The sequence below is a fragment of the Solanum lycopersicum genome, chromosome 11 (assembly GCF_036512215.1).
Source record: "Solanum lycopersicum chromosome 11, SLM_r2.1".
NCBI classification, from domain to species: Eukaryota; Viridiplantae; Streptophyta; class Magnoliopsida; order Solanales; family Solanaceae; genus Solanum; species Solanum lycopersicum.
The window spans coordinates 24,323,600-24,334,662 of record NC_090810.1 but is presented as its reverse complement, the minus strand read 5'-3'; the positions used below and the strand labels follow the sequence as shown (position 1 = coordinate 24,334,662).

The following is an 11,063-nucleotide window of genomic DNA, read 5'->3' as shown; positions in this document are numbered from 1 at the left end:
TCTAAAACTAGCTTAATTAACCTATTAGAGTCAAGTTAGTATGTGGGGTGAATTTCCTATTCACCCCTGAATTAAAATAGACGTAGACAGTAACTTACAGGCCACCATCCACTACAAGAAATTGTACTTTTAATGACCAATTCTTACGAAGGGATACGAATTTGATAATTAAAAGTCTATTTATAGCAACACAATTTTTTTTCCGTAGTTGAAAGTTAATTTTTAATTTTACATTAACAGCCAAATAGTATCCGGATTTTAAAATTATTAGTATCCCGATGTTAATTGTAATTGAAAATTAAAAGCATTGGTCAAGTTAAATTATTTCCCTCTTTATTTTCTCAAAAACATAATAATATTTTCCTTTTTATTTTTCTCAACCACACACGTCTCTCCACGCACCCACACCTCTCCTTCATGAAAAACACTATCGATGAAGTTGGCATTTCTGGTTTTATTGTTCTTCCAGCAAACTTAGAGAATTCATCAAGCAGTAGGAAGACATCACTAATGAAGCTAGAAAAAATTCAGCAAAATTTAGAGGAAATTGTGCAACAGATGCTTCTCTCCCTTGTGTTAGGACTTAGGGTAAAATCAGCAAAATAGAGATTCACAATTGTGCATAATTCCCAGATTTGTTAGAGGAAACTTAGTAGGTAGAGATACAGACATCTCTGTATTCCAGCTTATAAAGAGGTAATTTGGATCTCTTTGTTTTGAACACAGAACAACAAAATGATCCTTCTCTTCTTTCTGCTTGTTGTGACCTTGTTGTGATTTATATGATTTGGACGCAATCTTGAAGTTCTGTTCTCTTCTAGGTAAAATTTTATTGTTATAACCATGATTGCTTTGTGAAATTCTTGACTTTGCCCTATTTTGTATTTTCCCTAATTCTGAATTTTCGCCCTATTTTGTATTTTCCCTAATTCTGAATTTGCACTATGATTGATGATTCTATCACATTTTTTTTGATGTCTATGAACTTGAGAGTATACAGTTGTAAGCATATATGTTGTATGTACAAATATGAGTTCTATCGTTATTATTATTGATTGAAAATAAAATGAGGCGAGATGATGATTATCACTATAGAAGAGTGATTTGCATCTCATTCTATGGAGAATGGGCTGCAAATGAACTTGAAGGAAACTCATATATTTTTACTTGGAGAGCAATATGAAATATGAATGAAGGTTCTCGTCTAGTCATATAAAATGAATAAATTATGAATGTACACTTGAATCTTGTGTAATCTTTACAATTAAGTGTGTCGCGAAACTGAAATAGAATTATCACCTAAGTTCCATGAAACTATAAGCTTGGTCTTAAATACTTTCAGAAGAACTGCACAATATCCATCATTAACGGAAGATAATCTGTTTTTGTTTGCATGGCACATTGCAGCTATAACAACTACCTATTTTAGCAAAGAAAGATGAAACATTGTATTTTGTTTGATATGTAGTATTACAGGAATGAGGATTAAAAAGTACCAGAATGTAATTTAACATTAACCTGGATTAGATCCTTCTTCTTGTACTGCCCTTGTAATATTGAATCTACAAATTCAAATACTTTTTTTCTATTTGTTAACCTTAGAAGAACCTAATATTACATTGGAAATTGATTCAGGCATTGTTTCAATTTAACCCCTGAATCTTGTATAGGTAATGGTTTCAGTTTTCATATTAACTTTTGTACACCGAAAATATTATAAATAACTTTTATACTATCAGGTCATACAATAAGGCAGTAATGTTCTAGAACTGGTAAAAATATTAATTAGTGTGAAGTTTGGAATTGTGTAGGATTAGTTACTGACCCATGAGACAAGCACATGTTCTCCAGTAGGCTGCTTTCTATCAATTGGTACATGACCTGTCAATAGGTCATGAAGAACGTCACCATAACCTTATACGTCAGATTTTGTTGTTAGTTTTCCAGTTGAAGCATACGTGTATTAATAAATTGAGTTCGTTAATGGTTACAAAATCTAAAAAAGTTAGTTGTAGATTGGAACAGCTAAACCAAAATTTTCTCTATTTGTCAACCTTGGAACAACCTAAAATAACGGAGAAAACAAATTTAGGCATTGTTTAAATTAAACCCCTAAAATATACATGTCCATAGTTTGTCAAATGATATTAACTTTTGTACACGAACTATATTATAAGCAACTCCTTTACTTTCAATTCATGCAGTAAGGCAGGTAATGTTCTAGAACTTGTGAAATTATTAATTAGTGTAACATTTGGAATTTTGTAGGATTAGTTTTTTACCCATATGACAATTACACGTTCTCTAGTAAGCAACTTTGTATTAATTGGTAAATAGCCTATGAATAGCTCTAGAAGAACCTCACCATAGCTGTATACATCTGATTTTGTTGTATGTTTTCCAGTTGCAGCATAATTCTCTTATAAAATTAAGTAGGTTGGAACAGCTGAGGCGAGGTGTGGAGGACCACATGCATGTGAAAATCGAATGAATCACTAAAAAGACTCATGGATGAGTTAAAGAATAATTGTGAACGCATGGATGAGCTAGAGAGTAAATATGAAAAACTTACAAGAGTATTGCTTGGTCATCCTTCAGCACCACCATCATCAAGTGATAAATAGATGGTCCCATTCAACAGGTTAGTAAATGAATTATTTTTATTTCTGATGCACTCATGAGACAGGGAAGGAGTTTGTTTGGTTTGGGTGCTAGTAGGCTTACCAACTCCTCCATTTACCAATCTTGTATGTCCCTTTTGAGGATGATGGTCCAATAATTACCTTTTCTATATTGTTGAATCATAGAGTTTGTCTCTCTTGCTATCTGGAACATTTTAGGATAAGCAACCGTTAAAGGGCAGTTTCCTTATCCATTTCTCTCCATAAACTAATATGTTTCCATTCCGTGCTATTAAGTGTTTGTGTTGAGAGAAATCCTCCCATAACTTGCTTATACTTCTCCAGAGACCAACTCCATATGGCCCTATTGAAACATTCTAACAGAAGTGGTTTAGGGCTCCATGTTTGACAATAATCACATATATCTGATCCTACTAATTAACCCTCAAATTGAAGAAATTCTTTCTTCACAAATCTAACACACATGCCGATGTTATAAATCTTTTAGACCTGGTAATTGCAACTCTATGCAAGTATATCTATGTGTATATATATGTATGTATATATTTGTTGGTTTGTTCTATAAGGTTTTATTACTTCAAAGTACTTCAATTTGATTGTGAAAAGACAATCAACATAAAAAGTGTTTTCGTCTTAGTTGATGTCCACTAATATAGTTGTAGACCTAAACCAAATCTAATGGAAATAAATCTTCTCCTAATATGGAGGTCGAGTTGACCAGGACATCTCTGTTACGCTTGTGAAATGTTGGATGTGTTTTGTGATATCCATATTCAAATGTATGATGAAGTATCTTCCTCTTTTTCATTTTGTGGATAGCTTCTTTATCGAGAAAACAAATCAGTTTTGAGGGGTAAAAGAAATAAAATTAGATGTAGCTTCATATAGTTAAGATGAACATAATGTTGTGATAGGGTTTACTTATGTGTTCTTTGGTTGATCCTTGCAGGAAACACATAATTTTCCTTATAACCTATAGTTTCTGTTGAGTAAGTTCACTTTACGAGTTTAACGTTTGTCTGTCCAATTTATTTTCTTAGTTTTTTGTTGTTCATTTTAAAATATTCGATGTATTTAACTGTTGATTTCCTTCAAGTGTTAGATTTTGATGTAATGAAGCTGTGTTGATTTATATGCTTGTCATTCTGTTGGACTTATAGCTATGCATTTTGATTTGTTAATATGCCATTCATCCCTATTGATCCCTTTTCTATTGTTGTTGTTGTGGAGGAACTAGGTTAAAAATATTGGCCGTCAAGGCTATGGTGGCAGTGAATGTGGTAATGGTTTGGAATCTGTGAAAACTGCGGAAGTTAAATGCATAATAACATTCCGAAGGAGGTTAATTATAAAAGCTAATAAAGTCCTCATCACATTCATGCATTTTATGTTTGTTGAATCCTTTCCAGATTATTACACACTAAGCTCTTGGTGAGAATCCCGTGTCCTGTTATCACGATTTCAAACATTGGAAATATTTTTGATATGGGTTCTGTTATTGTGAATGTAAAAAGAAAATAAAGTGTCAAGGATATGAATAAAGTGATCTACTTGTTTTTAATGTTGTTCTAATGACTAGAATATGTGGTTGTCTATAAAATACTATTTACAGAATAATACAAAGTAGCATCTTTTGCCCATCTTTTCAATGCTTAGTGTGCCTCAACTTGAGATGCATAAGAAAATTGCTCCGAACCTGAATAATTGTTAATGTCAGATGCACAAATTATTGTGATTGGTTACTTTGATCAAGTCAATACAATGCTTTGGAAGCTAAGACTTATATTTTTTTTCTGTTACAGTATATTTCTTTTCTTATTTAGATACCATCCTTCTTTTTGTCCTTTTGATCCTAAATTGTGTTACAGTTAATACAATAATATGTACTTCAAAATGTATTCTCCTAGCATATTGTCATGCACATTATAGTTGCAACTTCGAGTGTTTATTCTTTGTTCTAATTGACATAAACTTCTTTTGTTTAAAGCTCAAGCATTTGAATATGTTGTTCAAGAATGTATGGAGCAAGTTGAAGATCAAGAGTGCTTTTACTTTGGTTAAGGGTGTCATTCAAGAAAGTACGGAGAAAGTTGAAAATCAAGAGCGCTTTTACTTCGGTTAAGGGTGGTCGAAAGACAATATTTTGTTTTATATATATATGTTGTAACTTTTTTCTTGTTAGGAGTTGATAAATATATGTCAGACCACTTGATATATCTTTCTTTATTTAGTTTTTGTAATAACAATGAAGTTTTATATGATGAATTAAATTGTTTCATATATTTGCAAATGTTTCCATAGATTACATAATTAATGTGATTCACTAGTATATTTTTTCGTACAATAGAAAATGAACATAATCTTTGGAATTCGTTTATGACTACCTTTATTATACAATATTGAAACGGTCATTAACGGCGAAAAAATTGGCCACTTATAGTATTTGTATTGAAACTAACCTACAATTAACGAAAGGAATAACGGTCGTTAGAAGAAGTTGGATTAAGGGCAAATTAGGTCGCTAAAAAGGACGTATAACGACCAGAATTTATGTTGTCGATGGAAGTAGTTTTACTGACCAAATGAAATTCGGTCGTTAACTTTTAACGATGGAGCTCTTAACGACCAGCAACGACCGGATTCATTCCGGTTGCTATTGAAATTTAGCGACCGAATTTTGACTTTTAACGACCATTCTTCCCTTTGATAAAGACCTTTTTTCTTGTAGTGATCGATGGAGCCATATACTGGCCGTTGGTCAGTCGACGGGCCGTGCATTGGCTTCCATCGTTTGTTCCTTGGCCAAATTTTGGCTTGAGAGCTACGCAAGCTAAGTACCAATCAACGAGACCTCACCTACGGACCGTTGGTTGACCAACTGGCCGTCGTTTGGTCCGTCGATTAACACTGCGAAGGCAGTGTCTCAACCAGCCTTGGGTCCTTCTTGTGGGGCCCTTTAGAAGTCGTACACGGACGTTTCCCACATAAATACAACCCTTAATAAGTTTTAGACCTTCCACATAAGTTTCACCCAAAACAAACACCTGCAAGTCATCCAAAAACGCTAGGCCCCATCAAGACACACGTTGAGCGTTTTAAGGGCTATCATTCGAACGCATTGTATGTTCTTGGTCATTTGACCTCCAAACTTCCCAAAACTACATATACCATATATAAATATCATTATAACTCATTTTAAGACTTAATAATCTCATGACACACTATATATAAACACACATGGATACATGAGGCACATAGATGACTAGTCGTCAAACGTTTTGATCGTCCCTTGACGTTCCACTTCCAAATCACTTCAAACATTACATACTGACTCTAAACCATTTTATAAGTAATTTTAGGACCTTATAAGCTCAATACAAACATGTTAGGCTTTATAAAACTACAACATTTTGGATTCTTACACGGATGGTCAAACGCGACGTACTATTTAAACCTCGAGGATATGCTTAGAGCATGTATTATTGATTTCAAGGGAAATTGGGATAAGCATTTGCCTTCGTTTGAGTTTGCTTATAATAATAGTTTTCATCCATCCATATCCATGGCTCCTTATGAAGCCTTGTATTGTAGGACGTACAGGTTTCCTATTGGATGGTTTGAAGTAGGCGAGCCTTCACTTCTTGATCCCGAATTAATTTATAAGACTTTGGAGAAAGTTCATATTATAAGGAATAGCTTGCAAATGTCCTAAGTCGGCAAAAGTCTTATGTCGATCATATGAGAAGGGATTTAGAGTTTGAAGAAGGTGATAAAGTGTATTTGAAAATTTCGGCTATGAAAGGGGTGGTTAGGTTTATCAAGAAAGGGAAGTTGAGTCCTCCCTATGAAATATTGCAAAGGTTTGGTAAGGTTGTCTATGAATTGAAACTTCCTAGTGAATTGACTTTGGTTCTTCCGGTTTTCCATATTTTCATGCTTAAGAAGTGTATCGGTGACCCCGAGTCTATTCTTTCTATTGAGGGTCTTGGTGTGAACGATAACTTCTCTTATGAGGAAGTTCCGGTTCAAATCCTTGATAGGCAAGTGATACACTCAAACATACTTCTCAAATAAGAAGTAAAGCGGTCATGTCAAGTAAATAACCCAACTAGTGAGGTTGGGATCGTTCCCACAACGAAAATAGTCTAGACTTTACTTTAACTTGTTATTACTATTGCTTGGTCAATGACTTCCTTGGAAAGTAAAAAACATAAAAAGGGGGGTTTCTTTTTCTAAATGAGTGGAAATAAATAACAAACTTGAAAGAGACACTTAACAGCGTTGACAGTTGGATTTTAATCAATTAATCAAGGTAACTAGGGTTTACGTGTTCCCCACAGGTTCATAACTTGATAATTCTAACTATAACAATTCTTTCCTAGTATCTTGCATGCAAAGTGATAAGTTATGTATTTCTAAGTCCTTGGTCTGGCATCTAGAAAATCTCACTCCGCACCTTGGTCCGGCTACGTGTGTTGCTGTCCTAACCCTTATCCTTACCTTATATTAAGCATCATATTCGATATTTGACTAAGTTATTACCTCGTACCAATCAATACTAGACTATTAGATATTATACACTAAATCTATGTTAATAATTCTTTTCCTATTATCTACCTCCTTGGTCCGGCAAGTAGCATTAAGGCGACTTATAACGTTGGCCATCCGTTAAAAAGACTTTTAAGCGAACGAATTATTAATACATGCAAGACACTTATCTAGAATTGTTATTTTCGTTAGGGTTTATCTCATTATTTGCCTATGGTTCCCACAACCCTAGTTATGGAGTTTAGTTAATCATAGCCATAATCACAATATTCAAATATATTAAATACGAATTCATGTACTTACTTCAATGAGAAAGAATAAAATCCAAAGTTTTCTTGATTAATCTCCAAAAATCACTTTCAAGAATCTCAAAATCTAACAATAATACACAAAGTCTAATAATACGGAGTCTAACTATCTGGTGTCTAACCTCAAAAACGAGGTTTTTTGAACTATTTAGAAAAAAACAAAAACCTAATTAAACAAGGATTCTAATTGCTGAAAATCTGCCAAAATGCGGCTGGGTCGACGGATCTCGCGACGGACCGTCGTGGACTCTGTCGTCCCATACTTGTGCACTTTATTCTGCTGCTCTCTTCATTCCCCTTGACGACAAGTATGAAGGACCGTCATAGGCACAACGGTCCGTCGAGGGTCTTCGTTCTAAAACACTTCAACTCTTGGAATCTGGGTACTAGATCACTTCTCTGATCTTCACGACGAACCTGCAGGACGGACCGTCAGAGCCTCGACGGACCGTCACAAGCTTCGTAATTCCACACTTAGTCAGACTTCCCCATCTTCCTTCAGCAGCTACACTACACTTCCACCTACGGACCGTCACAAGCACGACAGACCGTCATAAGCTCCATAGGTGGTCTCTTATGCATTTCTTTGCTCAAAATCACATTCAGCTTTGGATAGATTTCCTGCAAAACAAAGAGAAACTTATATAAAAATTAGCACAAAAAGGCTTTTGGACACACTAAACTTAAGGAAATAGTATTAATAATACCGTGAAACCACGGTATATCAACACCCTCAACTTAAATTCGTTGTTTGTCCTCAAGCGACGCACTATGACTCACTACACAATCTTTGTACAATAGTATCCATGTTTTATCCTTTGCAATCATTTGGCTATGAATCTCGATTAATCTCATCAAATCTAAGCATGCTATCACTATTAGGCTAGAATTTTGTGGGATCAGAACATGATACAGACTCACCACGCACTAACACCTATCCTCTTCAATTTTCACCGAGGTGCTAACAATTCTTGTATTACAACTAGTGTCCTCACTTTAAAACAAAATCCTCCTTTTTCACACAATGATTTCAGTTTGAGTATAAGGATTACTTTTCAACACTCACTCTCAGAACAAAGTCACACTCATTCATACGTTTTGTCATAAGCTTGCCCTTATTTTCACTGCCTTAAGTTCGCTATACGACCCTTAGGATCACGATAGGACTTTTTTTTTAGCTAGTAACATAGGCTTGGGGTCAGGTAAGGTATATTTTGGTATACTTTAGTGACTTTTTTCCCTCCTTGACATATCGGCTAAACCTTCCACTGTCTCTCATTTTATCTCGCGCAGTTTCTCATATTCTTTCACCTTGCTATTTTCTCTTATTTCTTCATTTGTGTAAGTAACTCTCTTATTTTCTTGCTTGTATTTCTTGTGGATGTTTATTTTTCTTTACTTTTCTTGACATCTAATTCTTGAGTCACTTTACTTTTGTTCTTTCTCTCTCTTTGTTCTTTCAACCCCACTTTCCAGAGCATTCCTCATAGTAGCCACCCTCAACTCATGGCTTTGCCATGAGTCAAGGTACACAATACCCAAAGTTGGGTCAGGGCCATAACGAAGGTTGTTTATGCATTAGCCACCCTCAACTTATTCTTTTGGCATAAGCTGAGGTGGAAATGTCCAAGAAGGGACCAGGGCCAACACTTTGTTCCCAGAAAAGATCAGTTGGGGTGAAAAAGAAAGGTCTAATTTTAAGCTCAGATTATTTGGATGAAAGAAGTATAAATTTCATTTGGTTTCTTTTATTTAGGCTAGAAATGGGCTATATTGAATAAGGGCCTATGATCATTTCCTAATTGTCTATTACAACTTACTTTTAGTAGGACTAACCAGGCAAGTTCTAGCTCAGTACCAATAGTGGACTATTCAAATTTCCTCACACTCACTTGACATCTCATCACTATACCAGATTATCAGACACCTAGTTCAAATTTAAGACTTAGGGTAATGCAATGGTGTAACTCTGTTTCATGCTTAGAGCCACACAATTATCAGTTACTATGCCTAGTCATCATTATTTTCCAGTTTATCAGTATATTATTTTAGCCATCATGCTTCAAACTTAAACTATGTACAAAAGATATAAAAATGCCGGTTCAACAAAAAAAGTAATCAGTCTTTTGGGGAAAAAGAACACAGCCAAGAAAACCCAAAAGAGGATAGTGAATTGGGCATAACACAAATATATACTAACATCAGAAGTCAACTTTTGAACTGGAAGAATCTGCAGCATCTTAATGAGATGGTAGTGCAATTCATGATACTGGTAAGATAGGAAGTGGTGGCATTCTTAGGGATCACCAAGGTAAAATTATCTATGCATTTTCAGTTCCTTTTGGTTTTGGTACTAATAATATTGCAGAGCTAAAGGAAGCATTGTATGGGCTCGAATGGTGTCAACAACATGGCTACAAGAATATTGATTTGGAGGTGGATTCAACACTGCTATGCAATTGGATCAACAACACAACTAGCATACCTTGAAGATGCCAGCAATCTGTCCAACAAATTGTACAATTAAAGAGCAAAATGGCTTATTTTCAGTGCAAACATATATATAGGGAATCCAATAGTACTGCTGACTTACTGGCAAAGTGGAGTCACACTATGGATATCCCCCAACATTTTTATACCTCACATCAACTAATGGGAGCAATTCGAGGAAACTACATATTGGAGAAGATGGGCATACAAAATTTTAGAAGAAGGAAGATAAAAAGAATCAAGTATCCACCATAGCAAGAAGATAATGAAGCATGGTTTTCAAATGACACTAAACATAATTTAGGCTCTGTAGTTAGTATGATTTTCCTTTTATTTTATATAAAGGGAGAGTCTCCCTAATTCATGCATTCCTAGAAATTTGTATTATGAGAGGAGTCCTCTCTAGGCTTTATTTCTATTAGTGTGCATCAAATTGTATAAAGGTTAAATTGACTAATCTTAGAAGATAAGTCACTTATAACCAACAAATGATAGAAGGTAAGGCATTAAGTCCCCCTTCAAGTAATCTTGAATTTATAAATGTTAAGGCCTGGGGGTGTTGCTAAGCCCCTGACCCACCTCAAGGGTCGTTCAAATAAAAAAAAATTGGGCTACTCAGACTTCACCCTAACACTCACTATCCATTTACCCCACCCCCAACAAAAAGGCATGCAATTGTCCCCAATGCATAAAAATCTAAATACAAGAGTTGTAGGTGAAGCAAACCTGTGGCGCAAAGCGCCGGCGCTCAGCAAGATGGTGGGTTCGGTTCCCCAGAACCCACGTCCTCTGCAATCTGGACACCCTTAGTGGTGTCCTCAGAAACATCCGCACCATCAGTAGTGCCTCCTGCTATATCCACAGTGCGTGAGCTAGACGCCCTAGCCGCTAACTCAGATGCTCTCATTCGGTGCGCCTCCTCCTCAGCAAGGGAGGCTCTCCTCGTGGCCTCTATATCTCGGCGCTCCTTCTTCTGTGCTCGCACTTCGTCCTCTGCTCGACCCCTACGCCTCTTGGCACTCTCTCGAGGGGGAGGTGGTGGAATGTCAGAAGTAGCAAAAAGGGCCGCTAACAC

At 35.7% G+C, this 11,063-nt stretch overlaps 1 long non-coding RNA gene across 1 annotated transcript; it reads left to right on the top strand.

Moving 5' to 3' along the window:
- The first annotated feature begins 349 nt into the window (after window positions 1-349).
- LOC101248163 (uncharacterized) lies at window positions 350-4,924 on the top strand. Its single transcript, XR_183247.5, has 4 exons — window positions 350-696; window positions 2,405-2,641; window positions 3,592-3,631; window positions 4,630-4,924. It is a non-coding gene; the product is annotated as an uncharacterized lncRNA (long non-coding RNA).
- Window positions 4,925-11,063: the final 6,139 nt, after the last annotated feature.